Genomic DNA, 17514 nt, shown 5'->3' on the forward strand with positions numbered 1-17514 from the left:
ACAGTTATGATCCTATTACTTGTATTAAACAGTAATGATGGCTTTATTATTATTTCGGGGCATGACTAAGACTGCATGAAAACAGGGACCAAATAAGTAAATTAGCTATAGTCTGTATTCATTGTCTATGCGACTCCAGCACTGAGTAATCCCAGTCTAGTAATGAATCCAGATCCCATTGGAGTAGATGTTATATAAACAGATGAAAAACGGCACAGCTGTATGAGGATGCTTTTGAGCGACCTGTTTCAATTTAATGTAAAAAAATTACTTATTTAATATTAATTTAGCACTCTGTGTCCCAAGGAAATCTATTAGTTGTATAATGCACAGTAATTTTTAAAAGCACTGTCGTTGTTAGCCAACTACACCATCATCATTACCTGGAATTTCACAGGCCTGTGTTGTCCCTAAGACAAACACAACTATTCCAGTAACACTGGATACTGAAATACTTCAGATTTCAACATACACAAGGCATTCAGAAAGCAAACGTACATCAGCACTGAAGTATCAAAATGATAAGGAAAAGAAAAAAATTGGAAACATCTTAGAAAAACATAGTAAAAAAAGGGGGGGGGAGACTCTTAGGAGTGCATTTCGAGATGGAAGGAGAAAAAATAAAATTGCCCCTACTCATGTGATCTCCTCCAGCGTAACATTCAACTTTAAATGCATACAGAAATCTAAAGAGTTTATTTGTAGTCACCAAAGTCAGATAACACTGTCTCCCGCTAAATTACAGCTTATTTGAATTGAATATATGTTGTTCCGAGAAACCAGACTGACACTATCAAATACTGTTACTATATTGCAGGAAGTGTCTTGTTTCTTTTTTTTTTTTTTAATTTATTTAAAATGAAGAGCAAACCAGGCACAATCAAGCAGCTGGTTTCTGGCAGACAGGACAATGTGGGTGCTGTTTCATGCAGGCTCTGTGTGGCTGGGGCTGGTACCAGATCTGACACCACTTGGGGAATTGGCCAAGTGTGCTACAGAAACATGTGACCTGCTACCTGTGCTGAAATGATAGAACTGAAGAGAAAAACACCCTCCGAGAACCTCTTCCTCCTTGTCATGGCATGCTGGTGCTGCATTAGGAAAAGTGACAGATTTTGGGCAAGCAAATGTGAGCACAGCACACAGACCACCTAAGAACAATTTGAAATTCATGATTGTGAAATTTGTTCAGGTACCTTTCATAGTTCTAAAGAAGGTGAAGGTTTCTTTCTAAAGATGAAGAAAACAATTGCATTTACTTAAACCATTATTCTGTTGTCACAAGTATATGCTGGATTTGCATGTTCTGATGTCCAGGCTATCCTATGTTTCCCTTCCCTGCTCTGAAGCAGCAGAGAATTCAAGGTATTTCCAGTGACTTTTCAAGGTCCTATGCTATGACCAGGGTCAAAAACTACAGATATGATTAATTTCTACAGCCTTCTGTATCAACTAAGGTTCTAGGAACATCAGAATGGGGAATCAGTGCGGGCAATGCACCCAGGACACAGCAGGAGGCCTTCGGGAACGCGAAGCACTGATGGTGAAAGTGCCAGGGAGCCTAGGTGGGCTGGCGTTTCGATTTAGGGGCAAAGCATTTTAACTTACACATAGCTGTGGTTTTGTTGCGGCTAGCTACCCATAACGGGTTTAGGTACACATTGTAAAAAAAGAAACTCTACTGCTCTAGTGCCTAGTGCTCTTGGGGTGCCTGTTCGCACCGAAAATCCGTGCAGAATTTCTTTTGTCCCCACTCAGAAGCACGGAAGATGTTTTTCTTGTCCAAGCAAGATCTAACAAATCTGAGGCACCTCCTTCAGTAAAATAACACATAAAGCCCCTTGCACTGAGCTGCAGACTAGCTTATTTTTCATTGCTTGCTTTCCAAGCTTTCCAAGGGATCTTCAAAAGGTATTACAATTAGCCATCGGTAGAAAAAACGCACATACATATTTTCAAAAGCACATTAGGCAAATGCATAATGTCACTGCCTTTGGCGACAGCTCAAAGACACCAAGGAATGACTTCCACTCGGAAACCCATTTAGCGCTGAACGTGAACGAAGAACAGCAGAAGTGGGCGGCTGTGAAGGACCACTCTGCCTTGGCGTTTGCGGGAAACGACCCACGGACGAGCGGGGAAGAGCCGCGTCCTACGCCCGCAAGCCGCCCGCCAGCGCAGCGGGAGCTGGCGGGGAGCTGCCTGCGGGGAGCGGCGCCCCCCGCCCAGGCTCCCCGCGCCCCTCGCCGTCGCCCCGGCCCGCAGCGCCCCACAGCCGTCGGGCCCCCGCGGGACAGCCAGGAGCGGCCACGGCCCGGCGGCAGCGGGCTGGCAGCCCGAAGGAGGGAAGCTGTCCAGCCGGGACGTTTTTACCGGCCGCCCCCCAGCAGCCGCACCGCCCGGCGCCCCCCCCCCGCGGCGCCCCCTGCGCGCCGCCTCCGCTCCCGACCCGCGGCCGAGCAGCCCGGCCCGCCCCGCCCCGCCGCGCCCCGGCCGCCGCCGCGCCCTGCGGCCCCGCCCGGCCCGCGGCCTCCGCCAGGGGGCGCTGCTGCTGCTGCGGCGGGCGCGGCCGCTTCGCTGGCGGGGCCGGGCGAGGCTGACGGGGGCGGTGGCTGCGGCGGGGCGGTGACGGCCCCAGCGGCTGGGAGGCGGCGGCCGCCCTGCAGCGCGGAGGCAGCACCTACCTGTGGCATGGGTGAAGTGAGTATTCGCTTTCCTCCGTCGTGTGCGCGGGGTTTTGCGCGGACTTTGCTCTTAGCTGCCGGTAGCGAGGCCCTCTGCTGCCTCCCCGCCCGGCAGGACGGCTGGAGCGCTGAGCAGCAGTAGGTAGTGTTCCCTTGTTTTTCTATCACTTTTCTCTTTCCCATCACCCTGGTACCTGGCTCCCTCTTTCCCTCTTTCCCTCTTTCCCTCTTTCCCTCTTTCCCTCTTTCCCTCTTTCCCTCTTTCCCCTCATGGGCATTAGCATCTGGGAGCCGTTTTACCAGCAAGACTCCGGTTCTCTTAGTCTCCTGCTTGTTAAATTCTTCCCCGTACATCCACCCAGGCAAGAAAATCCAGCTCACACCAAGCTGCCTCTGAGGTCCCATCTGGTGTCTCTGAGGCAACAAAGAAAACACGTTCTTCCTAATTTGCCGTGATAGTTTGCAGCCACAGAGGTGGAGCAGGGTGAGCTCTAGATGGAGGATTTTTCTCTGTGCCATCATGTCCCCTTGGTTGCTAAGCGCTGGTGACCACATCTGTGGAAAAATAGTAGAAGCACAGAGAGGGGAGGGAGGGAGCAACAGGAAAAGCTGGGAAGAGCAGCATGTTCTCAGCTTGGGCAGCCTCATCTGCTGGATATCTGTGTAGAAAATAAAGACCCAACACGTTAGTTGTTTTATGCACCTTATTACCTTAACTCTAAACTTCTTGCATCGCATCTTGTACTCTGTTACTTTGTTTATCTAACTTGGTTTGTTGTGACTTTTACTCCAAGAGTAGTAATTCAGAAAAGTGTGCTTCGTGCTTTCCACAGCAGTGGAAATCTTGGTAGGAAAGTGGAGGGGAGCAACCCTTATACAAACGTACATGGTCGATTTATGAAAAGTCATGCAGTGGGAAGTCTTTCATCAAGAAATTTAATTTCAGTGTGCTTTTCCCCTACTTATGTAAATTCAGGTTTTGCAGTTTAACTTGAGAAATCCAATCTATGTTTCTTTATTACCAAAGTATTGCTTTGTTTCTGAAATATATTAAAAAGACTACTAGTTTGAGTGGAATGTGAAAAGCAAAATTAACTAGTGGTAGGGAAATTTTGATTTATTTTTTTTTCCCTTTGGTTGAACTTATTGAAGAGCTAATATATGCAATTATATGCAGAGTTAGCAACAGAAAAACAACCTACAAACTTAGTATTTTGTAAGATGAATTTTTGAAATGACATGTTTACCATTTGATGAGTAGCGCCACAGCACCATTAAGGTGTGAATTTTCACATGGAATGAAAAGCAGTTCTGGCACTGCCATTTTCTTGTCAATAGTGTGTGTCTCAGGAAACATCTTCTGGCTTCTAACTGGATTGAAAATCACTTTTTTATTAAAATCTGATCATTTGCTGCGTCGTTCCTGCTGTTTGCCAAAGCCATTCTGTATGTTGGCTCTGTGAGAAACACAACAGCTCCTTGGATGGTGCTGCTGGAAAAGGGTGTGTCAGGGTGGGAAGGCATTGCTCCGCTGTGTGCATCACACACCGAGGCTTGGGGTGGCCAGAGGTGTGCACAGGGTGCGGCAAGTTTGCCAAGGGCCAGGCTGGCCATCAGCCAGTCCAAGGGGTTTAATGTCATCTTCACCCACACTCCATCCCTGTCACCTGGAAGTGTTAGGGTTTCAAGAAGTTAGTTTCATCTAGGCTCTTGGGGTTTTTGTTTTCTTACATTTTTTTTAAAAATGCTGTGTTTTTTAAATGGTCTTCTAAAGGTGTACATAGACATTTACACCAATGCAGATCTGATGAAAATACAAGATGTGTGAAAATCTTAGACATTGATAGATACTTTTCTGTTGTTCCTAAGAGACAAAAAATCAGACATTGCCCTTGCATATTTAAAACGCTATTCAGTGTTTGCAGCTGAAGTTCAATGGAGAGAAATGGAAATGAGTGGAACAGATTGCGTTTCTTTTAATGTGTGTAATTTTAGCAATAAACAAAGTGCAGGTAAATAGTGTGAGACATGAACCAATTCCCAGGCTTTTAAATATATTTTGTTAATCTAAGCTTTTATTACCAGCAGTACGATATTGATATGGATAGGTTTTGCCTTCAGTATTTATTTTAAAACTCACTTACCTTGTTTGAGGCAAAGACAAAGCTTTGAGGTAATGCTGAAAAGATAAATACTTTTTGTTTTGCTTCATATAAGCACATCTAATTTATTGTTAATACATGCTCATTACTAACAAGCAGTGATAGTATGTAGAGGACATTCCATCTTACTCCAGTCCAAGGAAACATACTGTTGTCCCTGTATCTAATCCTTCAAGTACGTATGTCCTCATTTAATTTTTGTATAGGGACACTGAGTTAGACGCCTCCTGCAGCATGTCCTCTGGGACTGTGTATGTGCATACAGTCCAGAACACATGGAGAGAAAACTGGTATAATTTAATCTTCAAAAAGACTTTTACCTCCTGTTGAAATAAATTGTAAGCTCAGCCCAGGACAAGGATGTATTTATCAGTAATAATCACAGATGTCAGGCTCCTTAGGGAGAGTTGAATCATTCTCAATGTTGAGTGGTTGTGCTGGTTGAAGCACTTGTGTTCAAAGCACATTGGTCTGTTACCAGGGGAGATTTCCCATTAATGTCTTGTTCCTCTTGTTAAGGTTTTATGTCACTGTTAACTAGTTGATTTCCAGATAGGAGAGAAACCCTTTCTCACATTTCTAAATAGAGGTTGCATTTTCCTGTATGATGTAATAAGTTCCATTTAAATAATTTTCTTGAAGTCTTGGAAGAAATCCACTGTAGAAACTGAGTAGCAAAGCAGAAGTTTAAAAGCAAAATTAAACGATATTGCATGCATTAGTTGCATGTGGGAGGGGAACCACTACAGAAACTTGAATATATTTTCATATTTGTGCTGGTAAGTTTAATACAGTTATTTCCATAGAAGTTCAGTCAAGTTCTCTGTCAAGATTGGACTCTTTGTTTCAAAGTCACATCATGAAATTTTCTTGCCTGGAGTTCAACAAGTTAAGTAAGGGAAAACAACAGCGATGCTCCAGCAAGCCTCTTTGAGATGCATTTTTGTGACATATTTGTGACTGCAAGATATGCAGTACCGTCAGAGTTTTTAACGTGTATAACCAGGTTAATCCATACAGTTAGAGACAGAGGAACACAGTTACAATATATCGTGTAGGTACAATATATTTATACTCTGCAGCCTTTTGTTGAAAAAACTTATGAGCTGCTACAAGTTTTACTGGATTTATTTGTCTGGTGCACTGGGTGTTGTAATTTTTTTTTCTTCGCCCAACTAGATAGTTGGTGGGGGAAGGGAAGGGTCATTATTCAGGACCTGAAATTACTGGATAGAGTACTTACAGTGTGGGTTGTTCTTGGATACATACAGGCCAGCTGAGGCAAGGAAGGAGAGAGTGGGGCTCTAAAAGCATTCACACTTACTGAGGTAAATAGTACGTGGAGGCACTGCTTAGGTAAACATGTCTAAAGAAAGAGCAGTGGGGATAAAGGAACTTCATGTTTGGAGTCATCTTATGTTAAGGGTGCCATGAAGGTGACTGCCTTCCTCACTAATCCATCAAAATTTGAAAGATCTTTATTTAAAATAGAGACCTCATGTTCAGGACAGTCAGAGGGATCTCATCCAGGAATAGAGCCACTTACTGGGTAGGACACACAGATTTTCATGGTGTAATCTATTTTTTTCTTCTATCCTAGTAAAAATATAATTCCTTTTCTGTTACAGTATTTCTGTCTGGGGCCTTGGACTCCAGCGTTTGTGTAGGACAGTGGTGGTGATGGGTTGTGCTGAGCTTCTGTTGATCTCACAGTCTGTTTTAGAGGGTGTAAGATAGTAGCTTGTTTGACCTCTGCCTGCAGTCAGTCCTGTCACTGTTGGATTCAAAATTCTTAACACAGTCTGATTTCTTCTGTACCCTGTGCATGAGATTTCAAAGGGTGTAACTACACGACATAGTGGACCATTGTATTAGGTAATTTTAAGCTCTATAGTTTACACCACATTTAATAAGAAAAATTTATTAACTTCATATTTGTATTCAACAATAGATACTAATTCTCAAAAGATTATTTTCCTATTTGCAAGCAAACTGATGTATTTTTAAGAAGGATTTACTATGTTTTCCCATGTTAAAAAGAGTATACAGCTCTTTTTGTAAAAAGAGATTTCAACTTACTCTCAGGTTACTCACTTCATTAATAACATGATGCTCAGTTTTAGGTGGGAAAAGGTATTTCAGAATTAGAGTGACACCTTGGAGGACTTATAAAGAATATATGAGTAAGTAAGAACAACAAGAATTGTTACACTTATTTACCTTTGTAATCTTAAAGGAGTGAATCTATGGTATGGCCTTCAAGTCATATATCAATTTTCAGTTCTCTTTTGTAAGATGAAGAAGTCACAGAGAAGACGTGATTTAAAGCTTTCAGGTTGTAGGTACTTGTGGTTAATACTTAATGATGTTTCAGAGAGGATATTTAATGATATTTTGTAACCGTTTCTGTGGCTTAAGAAAGAATATTTTGTTAATTAGATTTAATAAATTGAATCAAAGAAGAGTCCATTTGTCTGGAGTAGCAAATAACCATGATCACTTATTTCGTCTTTCTTTCCTTCACTCTCCTTCCGTCTCCCAACCCTTAGAGGCATATTTTATTTTCATCTTGTTGCATCTTTGTCCTTTCACTGAATTCACGCAGAGCTCTTTCCTTCCAGGCAGTGATGATGTACTACTTCATGGATGACGAAAAGACGTAAAATAATGACTTCCAGAGGCTTTGCTGCACTAAGTAAACAGATTGGATTTGTGATGATCAACACTTATAAGAAAAATTATCTGCATTTATTTTGTTTCTAAATAATCACAGTGGTTTTCTATTTAGGAATAAGACACATACTTTTCTCATAAAATGCGTATACCAATATATCTGAGATAATAATTTAGAGAAGCTTAAAGGCCTGAAATAGACTGGTGAGGCACTACGAAACTAAGGGTGTCTCTTGCTTTCTCCTGTAGAAAGTTGATTCAGTTCCCAACAAAGTCTTCATACTTTTGCTTTCTGTGAAGTTTTATCTGTTGTGAAAAGAGAGTACAGAAATTATCATAGCTTTGTGGGTTTCCACATTTTTTTTGTGGATTCAAAAATTTTCCTGTATTTCAGTAAATTATACACGTCCTGCTGCAAAATGCTAGACTTGATTTTTGTGGATTTCTTTTGAGTTGGACACAGGGCCAAATGGACCAGTGGCACACAAGATTCAAACAATTACCTAATTATTTCAAGGCATGCAGAGGGTGAGAGAGTGTTTCTGTTAATCTAAAAAAACCTATTTGACAGCTCTAAGTTGACAAATCATAGGAAATTAAAATTAAATAGTACTGCATGGATATGCTGAACAATTATAATTGTGCTGAGGGACATAGATAAAGAGTAGGGTGTTCTGTACTGAAACCAAAGCCACTCTGCTCTAGAAATGAATGTCAGGTTCTTAGACTGTAAAGTGTTTTTTAGGGTTTGTGTTTCAGGGGTGTGGTTTTTTGTGATTTGGGTTTTTTTATGGGTTTGTTGTTTGTTTTGATGGGATTTTTTTTGGAAATTTTTTTTTCCCACAGCCTCCATACCATTAGCTTTCACTGTAAGAAAAAAGTAGATAATTGAATTTCTAGTTCTTGAGGGAGTGACGACTTTTTTTTTAGAGAAATAGTTGACAGTGTGGCAGCTGAATCACAGAGGCAGATAAACCAGAAGGCCAATAGCATCAAGCATTTTTAAGCCTCAGAACATCAACTCCCATTCTTTGAAGCAAATGCCATAATTTCTAGGGCCAAATAGGTGTATTGTATGTTTGAGGGTAGCACTGGTGTCTTTTTCTTTTTCTCAAGCTTTTATATTGTTAAAACATTTACGTTAAAACTCTAGAAGTGGGACACTGGCGTCTGAAAAGGACAGTACTTGCTACTCCAATTGTTCTTTTCAAGGATTCTAGTCCAGCTCAAATGGAAATAATAAATAAGGATGGTCTTTAAATTCTTCTGTTTAGAATCTGTCCCTGGTCAGTCAGGTTGAAGGCAATGTTCCTCCCATCTTTGGATGAATGTGTCAAAAGATAGTAGCTTGGTGCTTTGTAAGTAATTTAAGAAATGTAAATGTGCTTACCAGCAAACCGTGTTTTTCATGGTTTTGCATTGTGGGGATTTGTGTTCATAGGTATCTTTTAGAAGGAGGTGGGTGTTTAATGTGGGGGATTGAAGAAGCCACTGGTAACTGATTTTCCAAAAGTGGTATTGGTTTAGTACCATTCTTCTAGGGGTTTTTTATGCAGTGTGAATTTTCTCATTCTTTCCCAAAAATGGTATTATGATGTTTGTATCCGTTCTTTACTCTTAGAAAGTTTTGCGTGAAATGGAAGATTCTCATGAGTTGCGTTTGGTTTTTTTTCTTAAGCTCATAGAGCTGTTTTTTCTGCTAAGCTATAAAATACACAAATAAAATGAAAGGCATACACTCCCACCTCATCTGGAGTTCTAGGAGATGCAAGGAAGTGAGGGGGAAGGAATGCAGGCATAGACTAATAGGCTATTCCCTTCTCCTGATGAATACTTGATTAAATTATTTATTCCTACTGTATGAGTGGGAGGAAGGAACAGAACATTTTGAAGCTGAGTGTCATTCCACAGTGATGATAAAGTACAGTGGCTCTGGTGGTATGGTCTGAAACATGTTTTCTTTTTGCCTGAAAAAGAAAATGGTGGTGAATTAAATAAAAAAGGGGAAATTACTTTTAAAAACCAACTGCTGCACTTTATATAGGGCTTTTTTAATAAATCTTTTCTGTGAATGTCTTACAATTCTGATCTAATTATATTGTGCTTGTGCAAGACAATCACTGCTTTCTGCAGCGACGTAGCACTTTGGGGCAAAGACTCCCTTGTTTCTAGGAATCTATAGAGTACTGCATGTGTACGAAGAAAACTCATGTGCCTACATCAAGGAACAACAGATTAGTCCATGTGCCAAACTACACTTTGTTGTTTTTTTTTTTTATTTGGTTGGGTTTTTTTAACATGGCCATCTAAAAAAATTACTTCAATCCACGAGGGCAGCAGGGAAATGTGGGGTTGAGTTTTGGCACTTTTTGTGCTGAAATTGACACCATTATTGTCTTCCACACACAAGAGTTATAAGCTTCCATATGAATTCAGCAGTGGTAGTCAATACGGGAAGCTTTAGCCTATAATACAATACTTTGATGTCAAGATGCATGATACTGTGTTGCTGAAACTTTTGAAGTGTATGTTTGAAATCTTCACGAGTTTGTAAAAGCTGTTTATAATAAAAGGATTTTATTTTAAGGGTATTTCACATCAGCAAAGCATATTATGATGATTTCTAATAGTTTCCTTTAAATTTCATGTTTGAATCCACCCAAGAGCTTTTGTTTATACGCAGTTTACCCTCAGCACTCTCAGCTTTGATGTAGAGGTTGGGGAGGAGATACGGCCTCTCAAGCCTTTCTCATTCCTTGGAATGCCACAAAAAAAGCCTTCAAAGTGCTTGTTTTACTCCACATTTACTCCAGATTTTATAGTGAGACCCTTTCAATTCAGTTGCATATTTGCTTTAGGGCGATTCCAGAACCTCCCTTAAAACAATGAAATTATATGATGAATGAATTTGATAATCATGGAATGGGCTACCTGTTACCTTACCAGTGCTTCTTTACCTGTAATATCACTTTACGCTCCTCTAAATCATCAGGTTTTTAAGGCATGTTGTGATACAGCCTTCTTTTTCAGTTGCCAATCTGAGTTGGAAGAATTGGTGGAATGTCTGTCCCCTGTGTGCTTAAGGGTACTTTTAGTTGCTGTAGGTATATTTTCAGAGATCTGCTTCTAGGTCGCCCATATTCATCTGCTGCTTTGTGCTGCAAAGTAAATTATTAACAGGTATTATTTCTGGAAGTATTCCTAACGGTTCTAGATTTGATAACGAATAAACACCGGTAACTATCAGGGAAATCAGTTTGGCACAGCAAACTGTGCTTATCATGCTGTATTAATAAAAGTGGGACTCTGTGAAGTGCTTTTACATGTGTGAGGTGGGGCCTGTAATGATCAGAAGGCTATTTACCTCTCTGTATTGGAGACAGGGACATCATTCAGGCAGGGGCATCTTTCACTGGATCAGGTTGCTCAAACCCCATCCAGCCTGACTTGTTGAGCCACGCCACGTGCCCAGGTGGGCTTTCAGAAGGGTTGGGAGTCACTGGGTTCAAGGCAGGGGAAACTGGCAATTCCAAGCCAGTAGATGGGTCTCTGATTTACGAATAGGTATTATTGGCAGGCACATGTCTATGTTTTTTTTCGTTTACCAAGTGGCACACCCTGATAATACAGCGTGACCTTGGCAGATAATTATTTTTTGTTAATGTAGTCATGAAGCTCATACAATGATTGCAAACATTTTTAATATTTCACAGTTTATCAAAAGCTCATTCAGTAAAACTATCAATGTAGTCCCCTTAGTCTTAATCATTGAATTTTTGAGCATGTTTAGGAAAATATGGATATTTGTCATACTAGTATGAGGTGAAAAAAAATATTCTTTGTAATTCTTTATATGTTGTCAATGACCACAAGAGTGGACTGCACCAGAACATTTATCTTTGTCTGCAGATTATAATTAAATAGCTCATAGAAGCTGATCATTTTCACACTGATCTTCAAGGATCTGTTCTACTGAATTGCTGAAAGTTGTTTCTCATTGCACATAGCAGTAACATCCTTTAAACTGGACTCTGATTCAGATAAATTGGTTCCAGAATGTGCTTCCTTGGTTTGATTCTAATATTATCAATAGTAATGCTTCATTAGTAACTATCAATATTTAAATATTTTTCAACAAACCAATGTGGTATAGTGTTTTACTGTCGCCTCTTATTCATGTATCAGCTGGCAATCAGTATTAGCCTGCGCAACCTTGATTTTGAAAATAAATTTAAATGTGAAGGACAAAACATTTTCAATGGAAAGAAAATAATGATAAAATTGAATTACTATTTCAGATCTGCATTTCTTTTTTCATTCAGCAGATTTTGTTTTCTTTTAGAGGATACTGCATAGCTGTTTATTTGTTCATAGTTTCCCCTGCAGGTGCAAGGGTAGCATTAAACTTTGGGGTTTTGTTTAAGAATAACTTAATCTAATCCAGTTAATGTTTTTTTGTCTATAATTCTTGTTTACACAGTCGAGAATAGGAGTAATTTTTCAAAAGCACGTGAATAAGAAAAGTATATGAAAACACGAGAGATGGGTTTCCAGCTGTCCTCTAGAGTCTTCAGTGATGTGGGGTTTGTATGGTTTTGTGCAAGTTGAGAAAGGTGTCTTGTTGTATTCTTGCCAACTGGATTTACTGTCAGATAAATTTTAATCAGAGCTGCCTCACAATATAAAGCCAAGTAAAATAGAAAGCCAGGAAGAAAAAGGGATGTGGGAGGACAAATACTTCACAACATATAAAAGCTTTTGGATTCAAGCCCCAGAGAAAACTACTGCCAAAGCTTCCTTGAAGTTCCATTGTTGTTCTGATGGCTTACCATCACATGAATGTCTGAAAATGACTGATAAAGACTAAGAGAATTAATATTGTTTACAGAAGAAACTCAGTGGTCATAGGGAAAAATTTTCTTTTCAAAGGAATTACATCCTGGAACAAAACTGAGCAAAACAGATGGAGTGTAACAAATGCAGGGTTTATTTGATTGTGAGAGACACGTGTGGTTATCATCCTCGTCTCACCATGACATTTTCTAGTCCTTCAAATGCAAGCAACCTGTTTTCCAAGTTTCTTTCAACATCTTTTTTTCCCCTTTGTATTTTACTTGTGGTAGAAAGGAATTCTGTAGTGAACTAGGTTCCACTGTTGGAAAGTGTAGGAAAACCAAAGGAAATGCTTCCTATCTCTTTCCTTCAGCCACTGGCATAATAGTGGAAATAGTTTTGTTAACATTTGGGTTAAAAACAGTGATGATGGGGGTGCCTGTTTTTTCTTTTTTTTTTTTCAATAAATTTGGCATGAGGAAAAAAGTTATCAGTGCTTCCTCTCAGTCCATTTTGTCCACTTTAACTGCTCTGTTTTTAATCTGTTACGAGGTTCTGCATGTTCCTGTGTTGCTGTTTAGCTAACATACATATATTTTCTGCTTCAGTTGGAGACATTTCTTTGACTCTCTAACACATTTTGATTTCTCTGTTCCCTCCTGGCACCTTTGCTTAATGGGCTTTCCTGTGGATATTCCATAGCTACAGTGTCAAAGAGAAGGCACAATTCTTACATTAGCATCTTTAGTTTTAAAAGTAGCATTTTTTGTAAACTCATAGAAATGTACACAAATGCAAGTGAATCTTTAATTTTTCTGTGCTGTATTAATTGAATTGGTTAGGACATAATATGCAGATTACAGGATTCATTCCTTTATACTTACTATATTTTTGTTTGCAGATCCTACTGCTTTTTGACAGTAAAACTGCAGTTGAATGTAACTGTGATTTTTTTTTTTTAATATTTATGCCATCGATAATAGTAAAATACTTTAGAAAGAAGAAGAAATAATCTAAATCTGAGGTTAATCAACTGTTCCAGCTTGATACAAATTTTTAGTAAAGTCCAAGGCTGTGTTCCATAGATTTTGATTCAAAATACTAATTTAAATTAGAACTAAAAAAATCCTGTTACAATATTACAAATAGTTATTCCATGTATTCCATTTTGTCCTATATTTTAGGCTTTTAAAAAAGTTACTTGGCTTAATAACCTGCTAATTCAGAGTTGGTAATTAGTTTCCAGGCTTGGTCTGTTGCAGATTCCTGCTTCTTGTATGTCAATTAATGTTCCTATATATCTGTGAATATCTGTTTTCTTGTTAAACTATGGAAGCACTTTCATTTTCTATTTAAGAAATTACATAATTGATTACTTACTAATTTATAACTGAGGCCAGGTGGCAGTTTCTGGACAAAAATCTAGCTGCCAATTTTATCTTGGAATGAACTATCTAAATACCTCACTTGGGTCTAAATGTCTCTTGCACTTGGGTCACAACAACCCCACACAGCAGTTTGGGCTTGGGGAAGAGCGGCTGGAAAGCTGCCTGGTGGAAAGGGACCTGGGGGTGCTGGTTGGCAGCTGGCTGAACATGAGCCAGCAGTGTGCCCAGGTGGCCAAGGCGGCCAAGAGCATCCTGGCTTGTATCAGAAACAGTGTGGCCAGCGGGGCAAAGGAAGTGATTGTCCCCTTGTACTTGGCACTGGTGAGGCTGCACCTCAATTCCCATGTTCAGTTTTGGGCCCCTCGCTACAAGAGGGACGCTGAGCTGCTGGAGCGTGTCCAGAGAAGGGCAGCGGAGCTGGTGAAGGGTCTGGAGCACGTGTCTTGTGAGGAGCAGCTGAAGGGAACTGGGGCTGTTTAGCCTGGAGAGGAGAAAGCTCAGGGGGGATCTTATTGCTCTGCATCTGCCTGAAAGGGGGTTGTAGGTAGGGTGCGGGTCAGTCTCTTCTCCCAGGTAACAAGTGACAGGACAAGAGGAAACAGCCTCAAGTTGTGCCAGGGGAGGTTTAGCTTGGATATTAGGAAAAATTTCTTTGCTGAAAGGATGGTCAAGCATTGGAACAGGCTTCCTAGGGAGATGGTGGAATCACCATCCCTGGAGGCATTGAAAAAAAATGTAGGTGTGGTACTTAGGGACATGGTTTAGTGATGGACTTGGCAGTCTTGGGTTAATGGTTGGACTTGATATCTTAGAGGTCTTTTTCCAGCTTAAATGATTCTATGATTCTATGATAATGTTCTTTTACCATTGTCACAAAAATCTCAGAAACTTTAAAGCCTAGGTAGTGTTAAGGCTTAAATGTGAATTAAAAATTTTTAACTGTGGCCAAAACAAGATCTTTTTATTAACAGATTAGCAGGCACATCTGTGTTTGTCTAATGCTCTTACTATTGGGTGGTTTTGGTATGAACTGCTTTACAAGCTTAGGAAATGAATAATACTTGTATTTCCTTGTTTCATAAATACATAGAATCATACATCTACTCATGCCTGTTTATTTAGGGGTGCACTTTATATAAATGGACTTTATACTACCTTAGTGGGTGAAGGGAAAGAAAAAGGGTAATTGAGATTGCCAGATAAGGGAGGTTTTCTAAGATCCCATGTTGTCCAGATTCTGCAGGTTTTGGTGGCAATCACTGTTCTGTTCCCCTAACTCAGGTGCCTCCAGGAGGGATGTAGGGAAAATAGGCATCTTCGATAGCAATCCATCCAGCTCCTGCATTCGGGCTTTACTTAGGGATCACAGCTATTAAGGCACTCCTCTCTGAAGAACTGAATATGGAACTGTTGAAGTAGGCTATGTTCGGTTGTTCTTTTTTAGTGCAGATTCAAATATTTAGAAAGTCAAGTTTTCTGTGTAGGGATGGGATGCAGTATGAACAGTGGCGTTAGTGTCACTCCAAAATGTCTTGTTACTGGGGACAGAAGTTTTAGCTGGAAGTAGGTTAGCAAGACTTTGTCATGAAAATTGTTTCTCTTACATGTCTGCTTTGGTCTTTATCTCCTGTGACTTCCCGTCATGGTTTGTAAGTATTTTAGCATATTTTCTCATTCCTTCTCATGCTCTCATGTTCACTGGGAAGTATATAGTGAACTTTGCCGATGTGGTTGACAGCCTCAGTATTTCTTGTAGCAGCACAGCACTGCATTTTAGACTGTTGAACTGAAAGGATTAATTGGTATTGAACTCTCAATTTTAAAGGCTTATTCTGCTTCTGTGGCTTTTTAATGGATGCCATGAGTAAACAGTTTTTTTCTGATATGTATAAAAATTCGATAATATACTGGAGGTGCTAAATCTTTTTTGCATCTGACAGGTGAACCTTTTCAAGAACTTCCTGCCATACATCTCTGCAATGATGGATGCTGATGCAATTTTCCATTTTCAGGGTGTTTCCACAAAGACATTGAATGGATTTGGAAATTTTGCTTCTGTATCACTCTAACCAGAGCCAGGTTTTACTGATCACCCCCAGCCTGCATCCATTTGCAGAACAGCAGCTGAGCCTCACTAAGAAATTAGACAGGCACAAAAAGTAGACTCAGATTACACTAATGAGCCCATTAAATGAGGCATAGGGAGCCTGTCTGGCCAGAATGAGGAATTGAAAGAGGTCTGGCTGTACTCCTTGCTTTATGTCTTTTACATTCAGTAGCCAGTTTTCACCTTCTGTATACTTACTTGGGGGTGGGGGGAGGTAGTTGCTTTTCTGTATTCTCATTTGCAAAAAGAAAAAAAATACCTTATTCTTTTCCAGTGGTTGTGGGAGAAAACCTGATGCAATTGGTGTTTGCAAGCTATAAAGCTCATGACAAAGCACTAACAAAGCACATTTGCATTCTAAAATCTTTCAAATTTTATGTCTGTTCAGTTATGCTCTCTGACGATTTTACAGAACTCATTTACTACATGGAAAATCCAAGTGCAACAAAACTACTGATTTTTAAAATAATAATTAGAAACACCTAAAAAAAAATCCCATTGCATTTATTATGCCATAATAATGTTATCTATAACAGCAAATAAACTTAAAGGTTGCTTCAGGATTGTAGTAGTTTTCAGTTAATGGAAGAATGTATTTTGTATTATAGGCAGACATTTGCTTTGCAGCTGTGGCCTAAAGGAAGCAATAATGTTTTGAGCTTTCAGATTGATAAAAACCAGGGTCCGTGTACATTTTAAGAATTTAAGAATGTTATTTTTTACTGTTTCAAATCCAGTGAAACATAGGTTTGGGTTCTACAGTATATTATTAACTTGTATCTTGTTAGGTTTTGTTACATTTTCTCTGTTGTTTTGTTTTTAATTATTATTATTCAAGATACTTTCCTAATATAAAAAGTTTTCTGTTTTTTAAACCTTGATTTGAGGTAGCTTAAAGAAGTCATTCTCTTTCAGTTCTTAATTCGTTTTTGCTTTTCAGGAGGGAAGCTTCCAGCTGCGGTTTCTTGTGTGCTGAGTTGGTTTGACATTATTTATTGCTGTTGCTTTGCAGTGGTGACTTGTGTTAGTGATGGCTCATACTTAAGCAGAAAAATAGAAAGGAGGGTTTGATAACAGACCAGCACAAACCTGCAGCAAATATTCCAGAGCTCCACCTGGTAGAACACAAGCCAGAAGGCTGAAGGGGCAGATGATGCTGAGGGCTAATAAAGAGCTGGTAAAAGAAGCCTGGGCTTGTATGAGGAGTAGGTTAGAGTGTGGTGGGTGAATTCACTGGGGCACCTTGAGAGAGCCTGGAAAGACCCAGTGGAGGAGCATGGGGAAGCAACCTGAAACAGACCCCTTGAACTTACTGAGTTCCTAGTGTAGGTGATGTAAGTAACTTTAGCCTCGTTTTGAGCTGGAGTTTGGACTATCTGACTTCCAAAGGTGCCTCCCAAACTATTTTTTCCCCCTGATTTCTGTAATTTTATTTTACATAACTGGTTATAAATACAATACCAAAAAAACCCCAGAAATTGACTTTTTTTTTTTTTTCCCTCTAGCTGCAGTTGAAATAAACTAAATCTCTACTTCAGACATGGCATACATGTTCCTTGTCTGGAAAAGCCAAATACAATTATTTTCTTCTAACTTTCATGAAATTGATCATAATTCACAATAATACTTTCTGCTTTAATGAAAGTTTCATTGATGTAAAGATGGTG

At 39.8% G+C, this 17514-nt stretch overlaps 1 protein-coding gene across 1 annotated transcript in view; it reads left to right on the forward strand.

Moving 5' to 3' along the window:
- Positions 1-2600: 2600 nt before the first annotated feature.
- The window catches only part of LOC102046154 (sodium channel protein type 2 subunit alpha-like), a 76022-nt gene continuing 61108 nt past the window's right edge, over positions 2601-17514 (forward strand). Inside the window, exon 1 of the mRNA XM_027810718.2 lies at positions 2601-2700. The gene's annotated coding sequence lies outside the window, so the exon portion shown is untranslated. The remainder of the gene's footprint in view (positions 2701-17514) is intronic.

Source organism: Falco cherrug, chromosome 8, assembly GCF_023634085.1.
Source record: "Falco cherrug isolate bFalChe1 chromosome 8, bFalChe1.pri, whole genome shotgun sequence".
NCBI classification, from domain to species: Eukaryota; Metazoa; Chordata; class Aves; order Falconiformes; family Falconidae; genus Falco; species Falco cherrug.